The following is a 24,315-nucleotide window of genomic DNA, read 5'->3' as shown; positions in this document are numbered from 1 at the left end:
TTGAGCAGTTGCGTAAGACTTTATTTCAAGGACAAATATGGATACATAAATTCAGATGCACCCTTAACACAAAGAGCTGATGCTTCCCACTACAGCACTTTGGACACAGAGAAGTCAGTGAGTCTGCCTCAGGCACCAAGCGGCTGGGTTCCTAGTCACTTGCCACTCTCCGGCACGTTTGAGGCTGCGTGAGAAGTCACCGCGGACAGTTCGTATTCCTGCAGTGGCCAGAGTGTCCGCACCACTTCCCATCTCCGCACTGGCTGTACCACTAACCGCTGTTCACAGAAGAAAAACTTCAATTAACATTTTATTTCCTGCCTTACATACTCTCATTTGTTTTTATTGTTATTTATATGCAGCTGAGGTCAATAGTAGAGAATCTGATAATGTCAAATTTGTTGCCACATTTACTGATGTATCACTACATATGTTGTGAGAAAATTGTGGGATACCTGTCTAAATGTAATGTCTGCATCAAATCTGAATGGTTCTTTTGTAAATGGGACTTTAAGGCCTCTTAGAAGAGTGTGACCATAATAACAGTAACTATGAAAGTTAATTTAAAAATGCTGTAACTAAGAAGGAAACGGACACAATAGTGCAGGTTGAAATGGCTAATGGCTTCGCTGAGGCAGCAATTATGAAGATTGCAAGAAAAATTTTTAATAGAGTAGGAAACAATGAAGTGGTTAGCAAGGAGGAGGAAAAGCATATTTCACTGTCATACTTTGTGTCAGTGTCAGATAGGATAGCAGTTGTCTTCTGCAAATGTATTATTACAGTGGGATTTCAAATGGATGGGTCAGTGCTGTGACACAGCTTAGAACTACCACTGAATAAAGTCTGTAGCACAGGTACCTGTAAGATTTTCTGCAGTTCAAGCGAGAAATATTACATTGGGCAAACGGGAAGGGAGTTTCAAATTAGATTTTGTGAATATGAATACGGAAGTAATGGAAGTGTGTTGGGATATTATTTAAAGGGGACCTAACATCAGCTTAAAAAAATATTGAAGGTGATATATCTATTTAGCATTTTGGTTATTAAGTTACAGTACTGATCATTTGTAAAGAAAGAAATATATATGAATATAATAGAGGGAAACATTCCACGTGGGAAAAATATATCTAAAAAGAAAGATGATGAAACTTACCAAACAAAAGCGCTGGCAGGTCGATAGACACACAAACAAACACAAACATACACACAAAATTCTAGCTTTCGCAACCAATGGTTGCCTCGTCAGGAAAGAGGGAAGGAGAAGGAAAGACAAAAGGATATGGGTTTTAAGGGAGAGGGTAAGGAGTCATTCCAATCCCGGGAGCGGAAAGACTTACCTTAGGGGGAAAAAAGGACAGGTATACACTCGCACACACACACATATCCATCCACACATACACAGACACAAGCAGACGTGGCCCAAACTCTTTGCCTTTACAAATGTCTGCTTGTGTCTGTGTATGTGTGGATGGATATGTGTGTGTGTGCGAGTGTATACCTGTCCTTTTTTCCCCCTAAGGTAAGTCTTTCCGCTCCCGGGATTGGAATGACTCCTTACCCTCTCCCTTAAAACCCATATCCTTTTGTCTTTCCTTCTCCTTCCCTCTTTCCTGACGAGGCAACCATTGGTTGCGAAAGCTAGAATTTTGTGTGTATGTTTGTGTTTGTTTGTGTGTCTATCGACCTGCCAGCGCTTTTGTTTGGTAAGTTTCATCATCTTTCTTTTTAGAAAGAAATATATACACGCCTAATCACGTAGACACAGAACTTACAGTAATGAACAAATCTCAAACAATTTTAGGTGGTTCTTTGATTTTTTTAAATGATTTACTTGTGGACAAGAAAAACAATGACTCCCAAGCAGGCTTATTTAGTTTAACTTTCATTACGTGCAATGGAATTTCAATGACTACATGTAATTTTATTAGTGAATCGTCTTTCGAAAGTTTTGCTGTAAACATGGGCAATAATGTAGGAAACGACAGAGTGCTACTTATTGTAAAGAAGACACGTTAAGTTGCAGACAGGCACAGCTAGAAGCAACTTACATATAGGTTTCGGCCACAGCCTTCATCAGTAAAAACACACACACACACACACACACACACACACACACACACACACACACCCCCTCGTGCACAGGACCACGAACTCCTCCATCTTGGGCCGGAATGCCATTCTGGCCAGAGATGCTGAAGTTGGCGGTCTTTCACTTATAACAGCTGTGTCTGAACGCTTGTAAGTGTCTTACCTGTGCCTGTCTGCACCCTGACGTGTCTTCTTTTTAGTAAGTAGCAATCTGTCTTTTCCTACATTATTGATATTCCTATCTCGAGTTTCCACTGCACTTAACAGTTTTTGTACGAAATCTGTATTGTTATATTGTATTTTACTGTTTACTTCATTGCACAATTGCGTTGGTAAAAATGAAATAATTTTAATCACCTTCACTTATTTAAAAATAATTATTTTAATTAACTTTGCATCGGATGTTATACCCTCCACTGCAATTATGAACAAATCATCTAATGTGGATACATATGACACTGTCATTAATGGAATGTCTTTTACTGTTACACTGTATTTTACAGCTGACCTTTGTGCACGTGAGTACTGATGCAACTTTTATTATTTTACATTATTATTTCTGTTGCACAATAAAGTTTACATTACGGATCCATTAGCGGCTCCTCGACAATGCAACTGTAGTCGGCTCCTGTTAGGTCTACTCTTTGTACGTGATAACATGTTTTGCTCGACCTTTGCATCAACATTATTCAGCGTCCTTGGCAATGCTTGAAAAGAGCTTAAATTGTAAGTATTTGTGTTCTTCCAAAAATGAATACAATTAATTTCATTTGACGTTTACATAATCTCTTTTCTTTGATTACACTGTACTGTATGATATCATTATTTGCACTCTCCTATTATTTGTCACCAGGTCATGTGATGACGGGCTGTATCCAAAACGTCTCGTGATCACAAAATAAAGAATTCAATAGTGTCTGGACCACTATTACTTATGCAACTTACCAGCATTGGTAAATTCACCTGCATCGTGAATAGTCTGTGCATGGAAAAACAAACAGCACTCAAATATTTAGCAGTAAACAAACAGACCAACAGAGAAAGCCCCAAATAAAGTAAGTTAGGAGACACGTGCACACACACACACACACACACACACACACACACACACACACACACACACACACACTACTTTTTACAATCACATTTTATCACCAAATTATAATGAACACATTTTTAATACTTATATTTACTGACAAAATACAGGCATTAACTTTTTTTGAAAATGTCCTATGCTATTTGTTAACAGAACGGCACAGCTCCCTGATACAAATTATGTGATGGAAGTTTGACAGGAAAGAGACACGTAAATTACACCGAGTACTTTAGTTTCAGTGTTCTTGTGGCCACCCAGATGCATACTGTCAGAAAGTTTATACTATTCTGCATAGAAACTTGTACCACTGAGACAAGATACGTGCGGCACTTGTTGAACTATCCACAAACTTGCGGCACTGGGCAGGCTGATACCTGCTCTCTGGAAGATTTGACTGCAGTGCAATGGAACCTTTGCCTACACAGCTTGGGTCTGTGAGAAGGAATGTCACAATTCATTCACCGCCCATCACTTGCAAATCATACACTTTAATCATTATCAATGTGTAAATCACAATTAGGTGTACAATATTATTTACAAATGTAGAAGCTGTAGACTGAGCATTAACTTGATGCAAATGTTAATAAGATGCCCCTAGAAGGGCAGAGAAATTCCCTGGTATGAACTGCCTTCTTTCCAAAGCCTCATTAATAATGAGGGATGGGTTCACACACTAGTAAAATGTAACACACTCCAGAAAGCTGAGGTACTTGCACCAGTTGCAGTCAGTCCTCATATAAATTCAGATCAAACACAAAAATAGGTATTAGTTATACACTTTTTTTCCGTATATATAAATATGTGACATCACTAAAATTAAACAAGGCTCTGAGGTTTGATGGAATCCTATACAGAATTTGCAAATGAATTAGTTAGTCTTCGAAATTGTGCAGAGTTTGGCAACAATCTTCTGTGAGTATACTGAAACTAACTCAATTAAATTTTGGAATTTTCCCATAAGAATTAGTGATGCAAAACTTTCTGTGCCCTCGTCTATAAATGAGCTAGAATTAAATGACGGGAAGACAATTTCTACATACACAATACCCTGTTTTAGTCCAAAACTTTGTTTTGCAGTTTATTTTTTGTTTGAAGTATGCCTCGGATGGCGGGCGGCAGTTAGAGTTTATCGGCAAACGTGCCTACGTTGCAGGTGGTGTGCAAAGAGCTACCGACTCTGCACAGAGGAGGACTTCAGAGCTGCCACCACAAGGATGCAAAAAAAAAAAAATAAAAATAAAAATGAAATAAAAAAATTAAAGAAAAATTAAAGAAAAATCTACATAAAAGCACTTAAAATTCAGCTGGAGCTTAGTATCCATTTAAGATACAAACTTACACTTGATCATCAAACAAAACTTTATCGTTAATTGATCCTTGCGGAAATCATTTTAAAGAACTATTTAAGAACACCGATATCGAGAAGTTGGTTTGCCATCCAAACCCTTTCACTTTAAATGATCAGGAACATGAAATTGTGGACATCAACCACTGAGAAAAAGTAGCCCAACCGCAATCAGTTGACCTCAAAAATATCTCTGTGTAGCAATCCATAGGGATATAAAATGGAACAATCACAATGGCCCAGTCGTAAGTAAGGCAAGTGGCACATTTTGCTTCATTGGCGGAATAGTGGGAAAATGCAGCCCATCTACAAAGGAGACTGCCTAAAATCACTTGTGCCTGATCTTAGTCCATTTTCACAAAATGGAGAAATCACAACAGCTGTCAAACCAATAATGCTTTATTCTCTACGACCAACTTCACAATAATATAATTCCACCTTCTGGCATACACTGTAACGGGGGAAACACTATGTTATAATAACTCTATATCATAATAGTCTTTTGCTGTGTATGTCTGCAACTCAATGTGTGATATTTATGGTGAGCAGCAAACTATCCTCCTTTATACGGATAGATGAAATGAGGTTACTTCAACCCTCCATCATCTCAGGAACAAAAGTTCATATCCCACTTTATAAACAGGGAACCTAAAAAGTTGCCAAAATGAACAAATCCATTAGAAAACATCTAACACAAACCTAAGAAATATTAGAAAGAAGAAACTTAACACACAAGATGTGAAAGACACTAACATAAGGAAGTGGCAACCACCGTCTGCTCGCTTGGCCGTATTATAAACAGCTGAGGGGGGAGAGCAGTGGAAGTGCACGCCACATGTGATGCAAACACAGTTGTTGCGTGCAGCTACAGCAGGTGGAAGGTTGGTAGCACAAGTGAGAAAACCAAATAAGAATTTGGATGCTCTAAACACTAGACAGGAAGGGAACCTGTACTTATAGCTATAAAACCAAAGGTGTGTAACCAATTTAAAAGAAAATAATCAGACCAATTTATAACACAGTTAAAACAGAAAATTCTCCAAACAGACAAAACACTGAAACAAACTTAAGCGGTAACTTGAAGTATGTCATAATTAGCTAAAATACTTCTGTAGCACAAATCTGTATGTTCATTAATAGTTTTAAGAGGGTTAGAATGAAGACTTTTTAAAATTTCTCTCTCTTTAAGAACATTCAAGTATACAACTTTTACCTCCAGTGTGCAAGATTACCAAATTATCATTAACCTATTGCAGTTCACGCCAATTGTCAATCAAATGCATGACCTGGAATTACCGACATCTTTATGTTTTTTTTTAAATCTAGTAAGAGCGTCCCTTTGTATCTGACCAATGTATCTACTATTACACATCTATCCTGCATTACCATCAACACAATATACAGTAGTGTTAGGAAATGGATCCTTCTTGTATAGGTCATGACACTGCACAATAAACTTAGTTTTGGTGCGGGCAATGGCGGGTTAGACCTAAGCTGTTTTAGTTTCCCTGTTAAAAATGGGTCGTGACTTACTAGCGTCTACCTGACTGCCTCGATCCAAAGCTTTCGGTACGTCTTGTGAAAAATGTGCCAGATCGGTTTTCTCCACAATGTTGTTTTCAGAATTATGATGGTTGGTTGGCATGGAGAAGGTCATTCTGTTCAAGGTGTGTCAATGTTGAGCTCACAGTATGTTCTAAGCATCTGCAACAAATCAATGTCCGGGAAATTGGATGGTAGTTTTGTCTATCACTTCTACCACCCTTCTTGTAGATGGGTGTTACTTGTGCCTTCTTCCAACCGCTGAGTACAGTTTTTTGTTCAAGGGATCTGCGACAGGTTAAGGTTAAAGGACTAACTCAAGCCACAAATTCAGTATAAAATCTAAAGGGATCGTTCAGTTTTAACCCTATCAGCTGTTTCTCAATCCACTAATACTGATTTCGCACATTTCCGGTGGTACAAGAATTAAATTGGGGCAATTGTTCTGAAGTTTCCTTTTTAAAGGAACATTTGGAGACAGAATTAAGCATTTCAGCTTTTGCTTTGCTACCTCAATTTCAGTTCCTGTCTCATTCATTAGAGACTGGACACTAACTGCAGTGCCACTAATAGCCCTTACATATGTCCAGAATTGTTTTGGATTTTATGAAAAATTGTTTGACAATATTCTGGTACAACACTGTAGTTATTGAAGGCTTCAGGCATCGCTCTCCTGACAGTCAAATGTGTTTCATTCAGTACCTCTCAACCTATAGTCCTCTGCTTTGTTTCACACCTATTATGCAGTAGTCTGTTACTTTACAGTGACTGTGCACCACAGATGATTCCTCCCCCCCCCCCCCCCCCCTCCTCTCCCCATTATGAACTGTTCTACAGGGTACATATCTATCCAGTGCATGGTCAACTATTCTTTTTACCACAAGCCAGTTTCACGTTCCTCACCAAGATACAACACTACTGATTCTTTTTATCTAGTTTACTGAGCACATATACATTTCTACTTACTTTTGTTGTCTTTTGTACTTTGCTAATCATTGTTGCCACAACTGCATCATGGTCACTGATACCAGTTTCAATGTGGATATCCTCAAAGAGGTCACGTCTATTTTTTGCCATTAGATCCAATATATTTCCATCATTAGTGTGGTTCCAAACTATCTGTTATGGATAGTTTTCATAGAAGGCATTTAGTATGTTTCAGATGATGGCTACTACTGAAGTCACCACCAATAATTACAGTGTGATTGGGAACTTATTTACAAGTTAACTGAAGGTTTCTCTAAAGTTCTCAGTTACATTAGGAGACAAATCTGTTGGCACTAGAAGGATCTAATCATCATTTTATGCCCACCCCTAATGCTGAGTCTTGCCCAAAATCTCTCAGTCTCTCGTGTATCCCTAAACATCACGAGTCAATCCAATCTAAAGGTAATATAATAGAAGGAAACATTCCACGTGGGAAAAAATATATCTAAAAACAAGGATGATGTGACTTACCAAACGAAAGCGCTGGCACGTCGATAGACACACAAGCAAACACAAACATACACACAAAATTCTAGCTTTCGCAACCAATGTTCCTGACGAGGCAACCGTTGGTTGCGAAAGCTAGAATTTTGTGTGTACGTTTGTGTGTATCGACGTGCCAGCACTTTCGTTTGGTAAGTCAGATACAATCTAAAGGTAACAAATCTAGCAGCACGCTGTGACGCCATCCTTTACTCTGACCTGATGGGCATTACAAACACTAAAGAAATGGTCACACAAGTTTTTTTATAAGTGGTGTCCTTTGTAGCTGAAATGTACTTTCCTAAAACTCTCCCAATAAACTGCAGTTAACCATTCACTTTCCCTACAACTGTCCACATTTTCATGAGTAACTGGGAAGCATTAACTGCGTTCCTCTCAGAAGTACAGAAAAGCCTGCTGCTCCAATTGATGAAACCTTTCCCGATTTGGTCCACTGAAAGTTTGGTGTGTAGAACTGGTAATTTGTAATTTATTCTTTATCTGACACAACCTACAAATATTCACTATCGGCTTCTGTTACATCAAATTTTCTTCCTGCTGGACAATTGTTTGTGGATTCCGTATTATCAGTTCTGTATTGCCTGTGCAAGCCAATCAGGAAGTGCAAACTGGTAGACTCATATTTCTCAACAGAATCACAGATAAAATTTGCATCCATTACCAATAGCTATAATTCTTAGAACATTAATCAAGCTGCTTAGTAGTGCTGAATTGGGAGAAATCTGGCCACCTCGGCTTAACACTGTGCTTCATCATTTGCTGCCATTCCCAAAAATCAACAGTGCTGTCAAGGAGTTGCTGCTTTGCAGCCACTGTTGAACCTTGTACTTAATTTAACTGCATTTCAGACGTTAAGTGTGAATATATTTGTGTTACAATACACACACCACTGCAAGTATTTGTCAAATAAATTGAGCCCCGGCTACATTTGGAGTCTGGCAAACTGCGGTTTAAATGTAGTAGATGTTCTTAAGAAGCAAGATATGCTCAATGTATTCCTGGGATTGGGAATAGGACAAAATATGCTGCTCGGTTGTCACTACTGTCCCTGTATTTGGATGTCCTGGTACCATTGCAACCTACCCCACCCTTCTGAAACTGTCACATTAAATATGCCTGTGACCTGAACTGCCAAAGACTCACCTGTCAATGTAAAGACATGTGCTATATCAATACATAAGCTAAAAAATTTACTTTAGCAATAAAAGCTTTATCTGAAAATGTAAGACTGTGTATTTTTCAAATGACAATTGGGAAAAAGGCCACGTCAAATAAAGGAATAAAGGGGAGAAGTGCTGGTAACCATCATTGTATGTGCCAATGTTGACTACTTAAGGTCACAAATTTTGAAACACGTAAGTTACTCAGGTAAAAGTGTTATATGCATTCCCCGTACAGTGAATATAAATAGATTATATATATAGAATGCTGAAACGGAATTTACTCACCACAAAACAGCATCCTGGACAATTTAACTGCTTTGGACTCCATTATGCCAACTGCCATGATGACAAAATTAAGCATTTTCTTAAACGACGTGCTGTCTACGAGACACGCTGAAAAAGCCAAGTTACAGTGAACATCAGACAGCATATATAATTACTGCTGTTCAGATTCAGTGCATTAAAGATAATTTTTTAGTTGTTTAGAATTATGCACACATAACAAAAAAATTCGTAACTGAGCATTGATAGGAATTTCTGGATTTCAGCCACTCAGATCTGGTGCCAGTTATCTTCACTGTTCATCAAAGTGGGGTCAATTGTCATCATGGCAGCTGAATATCTTTTGCAATAGGAAACAAAGCCGGAGAAGGCAGTTGTCTGACTATCTCAAGTAAGCAAGATTCAGATGTACCCTAGACAGTGAGGGAGAAAGAGCTTCTCACAATTTAAGAGGGCACATATTTATGGAAATGAGGGTTGTGTTGTGGAGTCTCGGATATAATGACTCGTGTAACAGGATGCTTAGGAGTAAGAAATCAATTACTCTGCTAGCAGACTATTTTCTAAAATTGCACAATTGATTTTAAGATACAAGCTATCCAATAGTTAAACTAAGATGTACATACTTATAACACTATGAGAGGTTGTGCTTATCATCTAATAAGGCATAACACACAGTGATGAAATTGTTTAACAAACTGCCATATTATACAAAACAGTTTAAATGGGAATACTCTCATGAGTATTTTACTAAAAAGTGTTTGTATAGTATTAAAGAATTCCAATGACGAACAGATTTTCTTGATTAGCACCATACTATCTACAAATGATTTAAGTATATTATATTTTTAATATGATCCCACAAAGTTAAGACATTCATTGTAATGCTGTGAGTGTACAGAATTTTTAAAAATTAAATGAGTGATTTTTTCCCATATGCATTATAGGCGTGAAGTTTTCTGCACTCTTATCATCTACAAACGATTAAGTGTGTGTGTAATGAATATTGCCATGGTGGTTACAGTGATGTTTTGTGTTAGTTGAAATACTTGTTTAGGACAGTATGCTGTGGCTGGAGTTCACCAGCAGATGTCCTTACATCACAGCACGTGCTGCATGCAGCTATCCACACTGCATGGACTTCTTACAAGGAACTTGGAATAAAGTAAACTAAAAAAGTCACTATTTCAAAAACAAGATTCACAATTTAAATCTAATCTTGTATTGACTTATGGAGAGTGTGAAGTCTTAGCCATAATGAGAGCTGACAAGTGCTATGGAAAAGTGCTGCATCCAAAACTATTGGCAGTTTACAATCATAGCAGTGAAAGACCCAATGAGAGAAATTTTTCCACCCCCTCAATAGAAAAGGAAAAAAATGGAGGGGAGAAGAATGCTACAGTAGTGTATGTGCAGTGGGGGCAGCAGCGTTGCGGGGACAGGAGGGGAGGGTATCTACGAGATCTGCCAGGGTGTATACGTGGATTTTTCCTGGATTCCCGGTTGAAAATACACTTTCTCCCGGGTGAAAATACACTTTTTCTGTGTTAAATGACAGTATACTTTTCCTCGGCACTGTATAACTTATCAATCCTTAGAATGTTTACGGTTTTCTACACAGACGTAGAATTTACCGGTACTTTAGAAAACGAAATCCAAGGGGGAAAAAACACGTTTTGGAAAGATCTTTGATGTGCACCGACATGTATGCTGCATATCTTCGTTTTACGGGAAGTATAAATTCGAATTCCACCAAACACTGCACGTTACTTTCCGAAGCAATGAAATCGAGATTGCGATGTGCTTTTGTAAGCCAGTCATATCTCATGTTACACGTAGTGTGGTCAGCCAATAGCAAGATCACTCTTAAGTAGCGCGAACACACAAATAAGGAAAGTTAATGGTTTAAATTAATATACATAGCATTCACATATAATATTGGTCTCTAAGATTAATAAGCTGCAAGAGAAGCTAAACTTCCACATAAAATGCTGATCATCTTGCACGGGTTACACTAAGATACATCACACAAATGTGCCAGTACAATTTTTAATAACGACGTAAATGTCTGATCTTCTAGGCTCGAAATTCTTCTAGATGGGCGTCCACGAAAAGTTGATTTTTAAACGCGAATCAAACGTTCTGTGATTTAAGAAATACATCGTACATTCTCGCATATAGTTCATCTTGCGTAAAAGGAAATTTACTTTGAAATTAACACTTTTCAAACCACCATTCGCAATATTTTCCCATGGCCTGTTAGAAATTGGTTCATTTCAGCAGTTGCCAGAGAGCGCCAGATAAAAGGCGTCACTGCGCCTGCGCAGCTTCGATGACGCAGGAAGCCCGCACATTCGTAGGTGTAAAACATTAAAAGATCTTGCATTATGTCATAAAAGAAACAAGACATCAAAGGATACTTCAAAAGCATCGTAATTTCGTGAACTATACTAAAATGCATAATTCGGCTTAAAGTGCACAATCGTATGTCCAGATTCGGATGTAAATTTTCTTGAGTACCAGTACTGTATTATCTCATGTTTGGTTCTTTATTATGGCATAATGCCATACGAGCCAGAAGATGGAAAATGTGCACTTGAAATGCAGCGAACAGTTGAAACTAGCCAACAGTGTGAAATTAAACACTTCATTTCACATAAATTGACTGCCTCAGTGCAAAATATTAATAAAAGCCAAATCTCTTCAGCAAACAGACAAAAATAACTTCATTGTTCTGCAAGGTGATTAATGCTTGACTGTCAAAGGTGGAAATAAAACCTGAAACTAACAACATATTTTAGCTTTCCGTAATTATGTGAACGTATTTTAATTCATTTGGTAGCTCCTGGCCACAGAAATCCGTTTTGTTTTCATTTAATGAGAGAATAATGAAGGAAGAGGAAACAGCAAAATCACTAAACATAAACACAGGTCACGTGGAGACTACCCACTACAACTCAGACTGCTCTGTGCATCAGCCCTGGATCTATGATAATTATGAACCGGACCAATTTAGATAGTGGTGCTCAGCCACACATCTATAACCAGAAGCGGGAGAAGGTACTACTCATAGGCGACTCAACTGCGCATGCGCAAGAGCCCGCCCGCAAGTGCTCAAATGAATCAAATGTAAACAGCTGTCACGTCACGCTCATCGGAGGCAATTTCTTGTTAGGAAGCACTGCATATTCTTCCTAAAGCCTTTGAGACACTTTGGTTGGCAGACGCTTCTATGTGCACTGTGTTTTGTTGTTGTATATGGCGGATTTCCTTTGCAACTTAAGTTTTAATTTCTTTTTTCTTCTCTCGTTCATGTTTTGTTGCTGCAGTATTATTCTGCAGAAGCGGGATACAGTAATATCCTTTATTAGAGTATTGGTTCTTACCAGTCAAAATCACAAAAATTAAATCTGCTAACTAAAACAAGGGAAATTTTCCGGAATTCTAAAAAAATTCCAGGTTTTTCCCAGTTTTCTCCCGGACGAAAAAATTTCCGGTTTTTTCCCGGATCTCCCAGATGTCCCGGGTCATATACACCCTGTCTGCTCAAAAAAATTCCAAAACTATTCGTAATTTCGCACCAATGGTGTGTCAGAGCGAAGTGCAACTGGCATTCCTGCACACACCTGTGTTTAATGTGTAACTACCAGAAGTTTCATTGTTTTATGTCTATCAGTTATTGTTCTGTGCTGTATTGAGTAGAACATTGTGTTGCACAGTTTTTGAATTTCGAGATGACAGTTAGAGGAGCAACACGTCTGAATTACATTTCTCAAGAAAACCTTTACAGAGACAAACACCAAATGATGCTGGAAGCCTACGGTGACGAGTGCTTAAGCCATACTCTGTGTTACAAATGGTTTACACGGTTTGAAGATGATCCTCATTCAGGACACCGACGACAATGTCAGGAATGCCAACAAAGCTGTGCGTACCAATTGAAGACGGAAAGCAAAAAACGTAGCTTTTCAGTGGGATCACGTTATGAAATCCTGCCACAGCATCTCCGAATGTATCGTGTTGCCGTCAAGTTCATCCCACGGCTCACAGGTCGAGTCCAGCAAGACCTTCGCATCATAATATGTGAAGAACTTTTGGACTGTGCAAATAAGAATGAAATGTAACTTAAGAGAATCGTAACTGGTGATGAGACATAGGTTTATGCATATAATGTTGATACCGAAGTTAAATCTTCACAATGGGTCAGGAAAGGTTCTCTGACACCAAAAAACTCATCAGGTCAAATCAGATGCCAAGGCCGTGCTGATAGTCTCCTATGACTTTGAATGATTAAGTCATCATGAATTCACACCACACCACAGGGACAAACTATCAATCGATGGTACTATCGGGACGTGCTGTGACATCTGTGAGAAGGAAATGGCCTGAAATGTGGCGGGACAGTTCGTGGCTCTCGCATCCCTGTCGGTGTGCGACTACTGTACAAAAAACAAAATCACTATGCTGCCTCCCTCCATACTCTCCAGACCTGCTCCTACGGAACATTTTTTAATTTCAAATTTGAAAACCCCATTGAAAGGATGAAGATTTGCAATGATAGAAGAGATAAAATTCGCATATGGCACTTTGCACAATCCAGCAAGAAATGCACCGAGACTGCTTCTGGAAGAGGAAACAGCACTGGGAGCGATGTATCCACTGTGATGGGAGCCCAGTATTTCATAGGAGACCGTGCACAATAAGCAAAAGGTAAGTGTAGAAAAACTTTGTGGACAAAGTTTCAAAATTTTTTTGAACAGACCTCTTACATCTACAATCTGTAAAGCATGGCAGAAGGTACATCCCACTGTACGGTTATTAAGGCTTCTTCCTGTTCATTCATGATATTTGAATAAATTGAAGTTTGAAAGTTTTTTAAAGCACGTTTTGTATTTACAAATGAAAGTGGTGTGTGTGTGTGTGTGTGTGTGTGTGTGTGTGTGTGTGTGTGTGTGTGTGTGTGTGTGGAGGGGGGGTCAGTCTCAGGCAATGTAAGAGAAATCTTCACAGAAGTATTTCGTCTTTCATTGCAAAAACAATGGAAACACTCGTACTGCGGTCTTCTCTAAGAGCTTTACTCTAGTTATCAACAGAAAAACTGTAATGCGTATAATATGCGGCATCTTCCAATGTTCAATTCAGGGGTTACGAATTCATTACAAGACTATCTTCAATATCTGTATCAGTATTCTCTCTACTTTACTGTATATCACGGAAGGTTTTATGGAATTAACAGTACATTTAACAATGTTACATACACCATACTTATCAATACAGATAGGGAAAGTTGTGCAGCACAATTCAACAAATCAATAATTTACTTCCACTAGGTTCAATATTAGATACACTGTTTCTAATACGTAAATGACCTCCCATTTAATTCTGATCAAATGCCACACGAAGCAAGTGAGCTAGTATGGTTCGGCATAACAACATTAGCCCCACACACAGTATCCTCGCCACAAAGCAACTCACACTCGCTCGGCTTTCGGCAATGCGTGCAGTCTGAAAATTCCTCTTTTATCTCCAGCTGCTTCATTTGGATAATTTTTTGAATAATTGGGAAGCCTCTTCACGAGCACATACTGAATAACCTGCAGCTCCAATTTCTGAAACCTTCCTCAATTTGGTCTCCAGAAAGTTTGGCATGTAAAACTAGCTTTCTTTAATTTATTATTTATTTGACTCCTACGAACATTCACTTCTGTGACATCAAACTTTCTTCCTGCTGCAATGATGTTTGTTGTTTGTACAAGATGAATAACCATTATCTTAAAAGCAATTTTGTGTTGCCTGTGTGAGTCAGCAGAAACTGCACAACTTTGGCCAAAAACCTTGCTTCATCATTTGCTGCCAACCTTGAAAATCAACAGTGCTGTTGAGCTGTACTTGCTTTAGTGTTGTTCTCGAGTCTAACATTTCATTTATTATGTCTATTCCTAGTGTTCTGTGTGAAAATACTTATGTTGGAATTAATTTGTTTCCTGTAGATATACATACTACTGCTGAGTATTTGCCCACTTGTGAAGTCACTTCAGTTCTGACTGCATATATAGTCAGGCGAAATGCTATTCAGAGGTGGTAGATGTTCATAAAATGCACGGTACACGTAATGCCCTACCACAATTGGTAGCACGAATGAAATTTGCTGCCAACGTGCCCCATCCTACCCTTCAAAATCATCAAACTGAATTAGTGCATGACGTTAACTACCAAAGCTGCTGCTGTGAATACAAAACCCTATCCACAATACAGGGTATACGTTAAGTCCGGGAACGGGAAGCCACCAACAAAGAAGGCCATTTACCACGGGCACAACAAATTCGTTACGACGGGTTGCTTGTGCCTGGCAAAGCCCAGAGTGAGTGAAGTGAATGTGGAGCGCGTATGAAAGACATTCGTAAAGAGGCCAAAGAAATCTGTGCGTTGTGCATCCCGTGAACTCTAAATGGCTCCAATGACAGTGTGGATAAAGTCCTGCAATGGGAGCTGTCTATGAAAACATTCAAATTGGAGCTAGTGCAGGAGCTCAATGACGACAACAAAGACAAGCATTTTGAGTTTTGTTTGCGGTTGCAACTACTGAATGAGGATGGGGATGGTGGTGTTGATTGCTTAATTTTTAGCGACGAAGCCACTTTTCACACTAATGGGAAAGTAAACAGGCGTAATTGTCGAATCTGGGGTACAAAGCATCCACACAAATGCACTGAATTTGAGCGTGATTTGCCAAAGTTAATGTTTTGTGAACCTCGTCACGTCAAAAACTGTACGGGCCATTCTTCTTCACCGAGAGCACTGTCACTGGATATTCCTACTTGGACACGTTGCAGTAATGGCTGATGCCTCATATGCAATTGGACTCCCTGTTCATCTTTCAGCAGGATGGGGCTCCACCCGATTTTCATCGTGAAGTTTGTGGGTACCTGAACACGGAGCTGCCACATCGATGGATCGGCCGTGCTACAGAAGAGGACAGCTGTTTCACGAAATGGCCTCCCCGATCACCAGATCTCACCCCGTGTGGCTTTTTTCTGTGGGGGCACATTAAAGATCTGGTGTACATACCGCCTCTACCACGTGATGTAGCAGAACTCCAGGAGAGAATACGGGAAGCAACTGCCACAGTCTACGATGCCATGCTGGGACCGGAATGGCAAGAATTCGATTACCGTATCGACGTCTGCTGGGTCATTCATGGCTCGCATATCGAATGTTTGTAAAAACTTTCAGAGTTTCTCTTCAAAATGACATCTGTGCAATGTTAATTCTTTTGCAATATATAACTGAAAGTGTTCCCGGACTTTACATACACCCTGTATTTAAATGCTACCCCACAACCCAGCACCAGTTGCAATGAAGAAGCAACAAAAATTTGTCTATTTTGCAGAAATATTGACCGAGTTTAAGCCTTTCGTTATTGCTAGAGCACGTCCTGCCTGCCCAGCTGCTGGTAGGTGGCCGACTGCCCTACGATTGCTGCCGGCTATGGCCACTGTCGACTAACCACACATTCCAGTACAACCACTGAGTAATAGTACTCTTTACAAATTCAGTACCCCACTGTGCAGTTGTAGTGGTCGCAGTTTTTGATAATGAAAAAACTTCAAAACTAATCCAAGCTTTCTATTATAAGTTTATCGTGATCTAAGGAAAAGTTTGTTTAGAAAAATGGTAAGGACTTTTTTTATTTGTGACTGGAAAATTCTGTAACTTGAGATCTACACTACAAATGTGTGTGCTGTAACCTACGAAAATCTTATTAATACTGGACACACAAATTTCAAGACATAGTTTTAAAGTGAACAGTTCCTAGGGAAGACGCCCAAAACTTGGACCATTTTCTACGCAGCATAGCAGCGGCGTTGCTGCGAAACAAAGTATTTTCCTGCACGATCTGCCTTTTGCAACATCTGACATTTAGGTTCTGTGGGATAATTCGTGCCCTTTTATATTACTTATGTTAGTGTCATTTGCCTTGTGCACATTAGGAAATCAGTTCGTATGTATTAGATCGATTCTTTAGCAGAAAAGGAACTAAATGAAGCCTGTGAAAACTCATTAAACCATCGCACTGTAGCCTGTCCACATCGTCAGCAGCAGACGTCTTCATTCTTTTCCTTGAAGGGTTAAATTTGCCACCTACAAAACTTTCTTCAATTTCTTTTCATTTTTTAAGGAATGTAGCTAACATTGATTGTGCAAGTCCATGCTTCCTCGTCATGTCTACTTGTTTCATTCCGCTATCAATGTCTCTGAAAACCTTCATTTTTGCCTCCAACCTTATTTGTTTCCGAGTACCAGCCACTGTCCAAATCTTAGCGAAGTCCAAAGAGTTTACATCAACTAAAAACATTCACAGATTGCAAAAATCACGGCGATAAGCGGCATATGCACCCCCCCCCCCTCCCCCCAAAAAAACACTTCTGTCTGCTACTGAAGCTCAACAATGGATAAATTAAACACTCGTTCAAACAAAGGAGCTCTCTGACATTTGTCGGTGAGCACAGCTCGCCCGCGGCTGTACACTTCGTATTCTTTACCACTAGAATAAATACAGTACTATAGTAAGTAGTGAAGCTTCTAGAAATAAAGCGCCGAAAGTCTTGCCTAATCAGCTAGGGCCATACAAAATCGTCGCACTGGTAATCGTTATATGGTGGTTTGACTGTATAATGCATTGCATCAGATACAATACCATGATACATGAAGTCATCCCCCAGAAACAAATCCACTTTAAGAAATTTTATTCCCCAAGAAAAACTTTTTTAACAATTATATGCAAGCTCTTCAGCTACATGATATTTTTTTATTTATTTACTCGTGTCCAGGGTAGCTACACGATATGATAAATTGTTTAGTACAGCTGGTGAATTTTCTGGATTGTGGGCACAGAATCAGGGACTTTAGCCTAACAAATTGCAAGATGCAGGTATGCCAACAAAAGGCACAAATATGTCAAGATGTTTTAATTTAAATGACCTTAAAGCTGCCAGATAAATCAAAAATGTACGAGTTGTTTGTCCAATGTACTGTCCAAGAAAGATGTACAGAACATCGGAGGTACACACGACTTTTACAACCTAACAAGTTGGCAGTGGCAGAGCACTGTATTGATAATGGTCACAGTATGTTGTATGACAACGTCGGAATTTTGGCAACTACATCATCCTTTTGGGACTCGATAGTGAAGGAGGCAATTGAAATTAGCTTGACGACGAATTTAATTAATAGAAATAGTGGTTTCAATCTTGATAAATCATGATAAATTACTTGCTGTAATAAACTCACAAAGACGTCACAGTGCAGCTCACAATGGTATATTGGTATGCCAACACAGATCGACTGCGGAGTCATAGATACAACTCGCGCATTATGCACGTCTCTGCTGCCAACCAACGTCTCTGGTGCATTTGCATCTGTGGCCGCATGCGCAGTCGCGGCAGTCTTGTGACTCACTCTGAAGATGGCTGGACGGTATACAGCCGAAATATTAGAAGAAGGAGATTTCTTGCGGCTGCACACCCAGAACTTAATGGAACATACCGTAAGTTACCCAAAGTAAAAGTGTTATATGCATTACCTATATAGTGAATATAAATGTTAGCGCGGGCCCACACACACACACACACACACACACACACACACACACACACACACACACACACACACACAGAGAGAGAGAGAGAGAGAGAGAGAGAGAGAGAGAGAGAGAGAGAGAGAGAGAGAGAGAGAGATGACGACATTGAATGTACTCACCACTGAACAGCACACTGGACAATTTAATTGCTCTGGACTCCGCGATGCCAATAGCCACAACGATCGAATGATCGACCTGTGTATTTTCTTAACATTTTCAGGGTGTCCCAAAAACATAGGTAACACTTAGTATGTTGTGCAGGAAGGCACAATGATCGGTTTTCAAGAAGGAACCCATATCCAGTAACACACGGCTTGGGTGCTGGAAAGTGTCTAAAACTGAGATGGGTATGTGTTCCACATTATGTCAATCAGTCCAACACGAGTAGCACGTCATGCTCTCTACATTAGAAACGGGATTTACACTGCGTATCTCCTATGTCAATGCAGAGTCTACATCAGCGGGCTGAGCCTCACACACGTGAGCCAATATGGACGTTTGTCTTTCAAGTATCTCAAGTCGCTCTGCAGACTCCAGCAATAAGGTCCTCCGCTGACGTTACATGTGCACTGTACACCAAACTCTTCATATTACCTAACAAAATCTAGTCTAGAGGTTTCAGATCTGCCGACCATGCTGGCCACGGAACAGTCCACCCCTACCGATCCGTCAATTACTGTACGCGATGATCGGGTGATTCTGCCCATCGGCATCGAAGTGTGTCGGAGCTCCGGCGTACTGCAGCCACGTGTCCATCCAAACATTTTAGTGGCACTACATCCAATAGGGTAGACAACACATCTCTACTATATGTGAGGTAGACCGGTCCTGTTAGTCTGTCTAGCAGTAGTTGTGGCCCAGTGATATGATCACCTACAGGGTGTCCAGAAAAGGACTCCCTGATTTCAAAATTAAATATCTCGAAAACGAATATCGATAGAGGAATGCAGTAAACGGTATGTTTATTGTGAAAGCTGTAAGAAGTTTATACAGCAGTTAGAAATAATAGTTACAAAAGCTGCTAACAGATGGCGCCGTACGCTGTACAGCTCATATCAGCATACATAACTGAAATAATCGTATGAAAACAATCTTTGCAAACAATCACATCACAATGTTTTCAAAATGTTCACCATTGGCACTACAGAGGTGGCGCAAATGAAGAATGAAATCCGCCATCACATTTCGTAGTGTCTCAACCGAAATGGATTCACATGCCACAGAGATCCCCCGATTCAAGCTCGTGCAGCGTGGCCGGGTGCTTCGGATAGACCATGTCTTTCACTGTGCCCCACAAAAAAGTCACAGGGAGTCAAATCCGGCGAATATGGAGGCCAATCCATGCCTGCACCAGTAAATTTGGGATATTCCAAAGCAATGACTCGATTGCCGAAGAAAGCGAAACACTTGTTCGGTCCGATGTGGTCGGCCTCCATCTTGCATAAACCACCCAGTACCTGGTCGATCCTCTAACGCTTGCTGTGTGGCGACAAATTGTTCCAAAATTGCAACGAAACGTGCACCAGTGACCGTTTCTCGAATGAAAACAGGGCCAATAATGCCTCTGCTGCATCCTGCAGCCCACACAGTAACTTTAGGAGAATACAGGGGTTTCACTTCACACTAATATGGCTTTTCGGAACCCCAAAATCGCCAGTTCTGCTTATTCACGTATCCATTCAGCTGGAAGTGTGCTTCATCTGTAAACCAGATGCAGCCAACATCAAATCCCTTACTATCAATCATTGTGAGCATCTGATTAGCAAAGGCAACCCTTTGTTGCACAGTTCGTACGGGTATGGCCTGGTGCATTTGAATTTTGAATGGAAACATGTGTAGGCTCTTTCTCAGTATTTTCTGCGTGCTGGAACACTTCAAACCAGTCTCAGATACAATTCTACGGACGGATGACATTGGATTTCGCTGAATAATTCCAGAAACTGTGGCGATATTTTCAGGCGTAAATATTTTCAGGCGTAACTGCGGTTTGCTTGTGGCCAACATGCTCCACTAGATAATCAGTTACGCTGCCTGTTCGTTGAAATTTTGTGAAGAGCGTATGAATGGTTTTCGCATCGGGTCCTTTTGGAACATTAAATCGTGCTTGAAAACTTCGCCTTGTTGCCGTAGGACTCTCTTCTAACCTGTGGTACTCTAGCACCAGAAAAACGCATTGTTCAACGGAGTACATGGTTTTAATCTCTTCCTTCGGTACACTAACCTCCTTTCACGTTTCAATAGTGGAACTGATCCCTCTGGGCTTCGGATCACTATTTATACTAGGCATTATGTATGGCGATTACAGCGCCATCTGTTAGCAGCTTTTGTAACTATTATTTCAAACTGCTGTATAAACTTCTTACAGCTTTCACAATAAACATACCGTTTACTGCATTCCTCTATCGATCTTTGTTTTCGAGATATTTAATTTTGAAATCAGGGAGTCCTTTTCTGGACACCCTGCAGTTGAAACAATGTGTTCCCCCCCCCCCCCTCCCTCCCCACCGCAGCCCAATTCCTGTTACTTTCGCCCCCCCACCCCCTCATACAGTACAACGGACACACCTCAAGCAGAGTATACCCACGTGCAACTTTCCGGCTTCTCTGCGGTCTCTCTCAATGGCCACGAATGTGGTATACATCTGTTTGGGAAACTTTCCACATAAAATCTTGCAGCAGCTTCTCCACTGCAATCCGCTTTGCCATTTGCAAGCACCACATCAGTCATTTCCAGAATTGTGTATCGGTACATGTCACGCTGCTGTCAATGATGTCACTGCACTTGCATACCACACAAGGTCCGCAATAGGATGCACACGAGGGCCGTATGGAGGAATGTAGCGCACAGACTTTCAGGTCGTCCATCCGAACTACAGACTGCTAAAGGGTTGCAAACCTTCCGTATTCAGATACCAAAACGAACCAGAACGAAGGGTCACAACTGTTCATTTTCTGCACCGAAGCCGTGCATTGTATGATACGGGTTCCTTCTTGAAAACTGATTACTTTGCCTTTCTGCACAACACAGTAACTGTTGTCGGTGTTTTGTTTGGACACCCTGTATAGTGTACACCAGACGTGCTGCAAAAGGGAGGTAACAGTTAGTATCAGAGAATATTTACAATTCCAGCTGTGCTGCTACTGTGCAATAAAGATGATTTCTGAGCTGCTAACAATTATGCACACACGACAAAAAAATATGTAACTAAGAATTAAGTAAGAATAGCTAAGAATAAGTAATTTCTGGATTTCAGTCACTCAGATCTGGTGCCAGTTTTCTTCACTGTCGGTTTAAGCAGAGTCTACTTTGTCATCATGGCAACTGAATACTTTTTGCAATAGGAAACTGAAAGTTGATGCTTCAGTACTAATTTAAAGCTGGTCAGTCACCCTCGTTGGTGAGGTATTATAGTGTAACATATCACTTTCTTAAAGTTACATGTGGCACAGGGTATTTAGGATCGACAAATGATGACTGTCGACTGCTGAAGAAAGTTTATTTAATGTAATTTGGAAAACGAGGCATGTATGTTTACAGCATGGGATTTCTCCACATGTGCACGTTGACAGAACGTCAATGGAAACAGCATCACTACTGAACGGGCGACGCTGCTGGCAGCTCACATTTGACCACACTTGTTACTCTTAAAGTTTTCTCCCGGCAACGGATCCCTATCACGGAGTTGCACCAGCCTCTGTGGAAGAAGGTGGCTGTGACAATGCAGAAGGAAAGGTCTAGAAACAAAAGAGGTCGGAGTTAATAGCACCGCTATTAACTGACTGATCACTGCAAATGAATTTCAGGTAAATTTGTCAAGCAGACAGTACTGTTCGAAGTTGTTTTCTGAGTGCAATTTTTTTTGTTACAATATATGTGGTTTACAAAAGAAGAAAGCACTCAGAAGCACGCCAAAAAGGAGAAGTAGTCAACAATATAAGATGCACACAATATAGCTGGATGTCGATTTTTTTGCAGGGGAAGGGAGGGGGGGGTAGGGAAGGAGGAAGGAGAGAGGGGGGGGGGAGAAAGATTCCCCCCTCCCCCCTTCAAGTCAAGACACAGGTAATTACAAAAGGTGTTTTGACATTAGCAGCTTATCCACCAACTGACGTATTACATCACTCAGCGAAACTGTCACTGTGATACACAGGAAATATTTCAGTATAAGAACTGCCGTATGTTAGGCCTATCTGTTAGGTGTGGCACAGCAGAGGCCATCTACTCAGGCAGATACAAGATACACCCAATCGTATCCACTATGTACCACGAGGTCACCGTCACCTTCGCAACAGCCATTATGCGCCACGGACACCGTAAAAAGCTGGTAAGAGCTGCTACTTCACAGCAGACTGCTGTGGAGTCGGTTGTAAAGACCTTTTACACAGCGTGTATCAAAATCTAAGTTACAAGGTGTGGCATCAGTCAACGGGTGCCGCGTGACTGTGCTGGGCTTGTAAACTTATGTTTAAAAATGATTGTTTTGGGTGCTAGTACCTCTGAATTGTGAGAGGAGGACGGAGGCACTTATAACCACTAAAGCTATGCAAGGAGCAAACACTGTACATTATTACTGTCAGTATATACCAGTATAATTCACTTACAGAAGATGTTCAATACGAGCACCCCCAACTTTGATACAATTTATGTATCACCTGGTGACATCTTGCCGAACTCTCGGAAAGATTCCTGGATACCACAGATGACTCCAGCTGATACTCAGATTTGTGTCATCACAAGGCCTCGTGTTGACTCCACAGGTGTCTCGTACACCAGGGTTTTCATGATCCCCCCCCTCCCCCCCAACACATAAAAACAATTGTGTCACGGCTAAAGAACGACAGGGCCAGGCTACTGGGCCTCCGTGTCTAATCCATCTGCTGCTGAATGTGTCATTCAAATGACCACGTACCACATTGTCTAAGTGCACTGGAGTGCCATCCTGCTGGAACCACTCGGCACAACAGACGATCGTCGGTACCTCGTTCGACGAGACGAGTATGACCTCTCACAGAAATACAGCGTAACTGGGACTGTCGGCACGCATGAGCACGAGGCCGGATGGGCCTACAATTTGATCGTCAATGAAACCTACCCAAACGTCGGGGCAGGGGGGGGGGGGGGGGGGGGGGGGGAGACGACGTGAGAATTCCAGGAATGGGGAGCAAGATTGCATCGTAAGAAGTTAATGATAATTAACAATTAGCTTGTGTGTGTGTGTGTGTGTGTGTGTGTGTGTGTGTGTGTGTGTGTGTGTGTGTGGGTGGGGGGGGGGGGGGGGGCGGGGTGAAGGAGTGGGGCATTGCACAATAGTGACATTACTCTTTCCTCTCATCTGAGAATACTGCAGCTTTTAAACAATGATAACTTAAAGGAATAATCTTCGTATAATTCACATACTTTGTCATACTAAGTATATTAAAATTTATGATTTATGAAACCAAATAAAATAAAATTCCAACACCAGGTTAAGAACAGAATCCCCCGAGATTTTACGAAATACCTGAAATTTCCTTTATTTTTCTAGGAAAAATACAATTCCCTGAGAATTCCAGGTTTTTCAGAAGAAGTGTCACCCTGACCCTGTATGCTTCCACAGACATGCTGCAGATGGCACGTTACAGTGAACACCGCACAACATTTACAATTCCTGTTGTGCAGCTGCAG

The 24,315-nt window shown here is 40.6% G+C and overlaps 2 long non-coding RNA genes across 2 annotated transcripts in view; both read right to left on the bottom strand.

The window, feature by feature from the left end:
* On the bottom strand, positions 1-19,622 carry LOC124719937. The gene is made up of 3 exons (XR_007006023.1): positions 18,770-19,622; positions 9,014-9,121; positions 1-278 (listed from the first exon to the last, which is right to left on the bottom strand). It is a non-coding gene; the product is annotated as an uncharacterized LOC124719937 (long non-coding RNA).
* A 1,982-nt stretch (positions 19,623-21,604) lies between these two features.
* Positions 21,605-24,315, bottom strand: part of LOC124719935 — a 45,917-nt gene continuing 43,206 nt past the window's right edge. The window contains exon 4 of the long non-coding RNA XR_007006022.1: positions 21,605-21,731. This is a non-coding gene — a long non-coding RNA (uncharacterized LOC124719935). The remainder of the gene's footprint in view (positions 21,732-24,315) is intronic.

Source organism: Schistocerca piceifrons, chromosome 11 (assembly GCF_021461385.2).
Source record: "Schistocerca piceifrons isolate TAMUIC-IGC-003096 chromosome 11, iqSchPice1.1, whole genome shotgun sequence".
NCBI lineage: Eukaryota > Metazoa > Arthropoda > Insecta > Orthoptera > Acrididae > Schistocerca > Schistocerca piceifrons.
The sequence above is the reverse complement of the archived record's forward strand: the minus strand, read 5'-3'. Positions and strand labels throughout refer to the sequence as shown.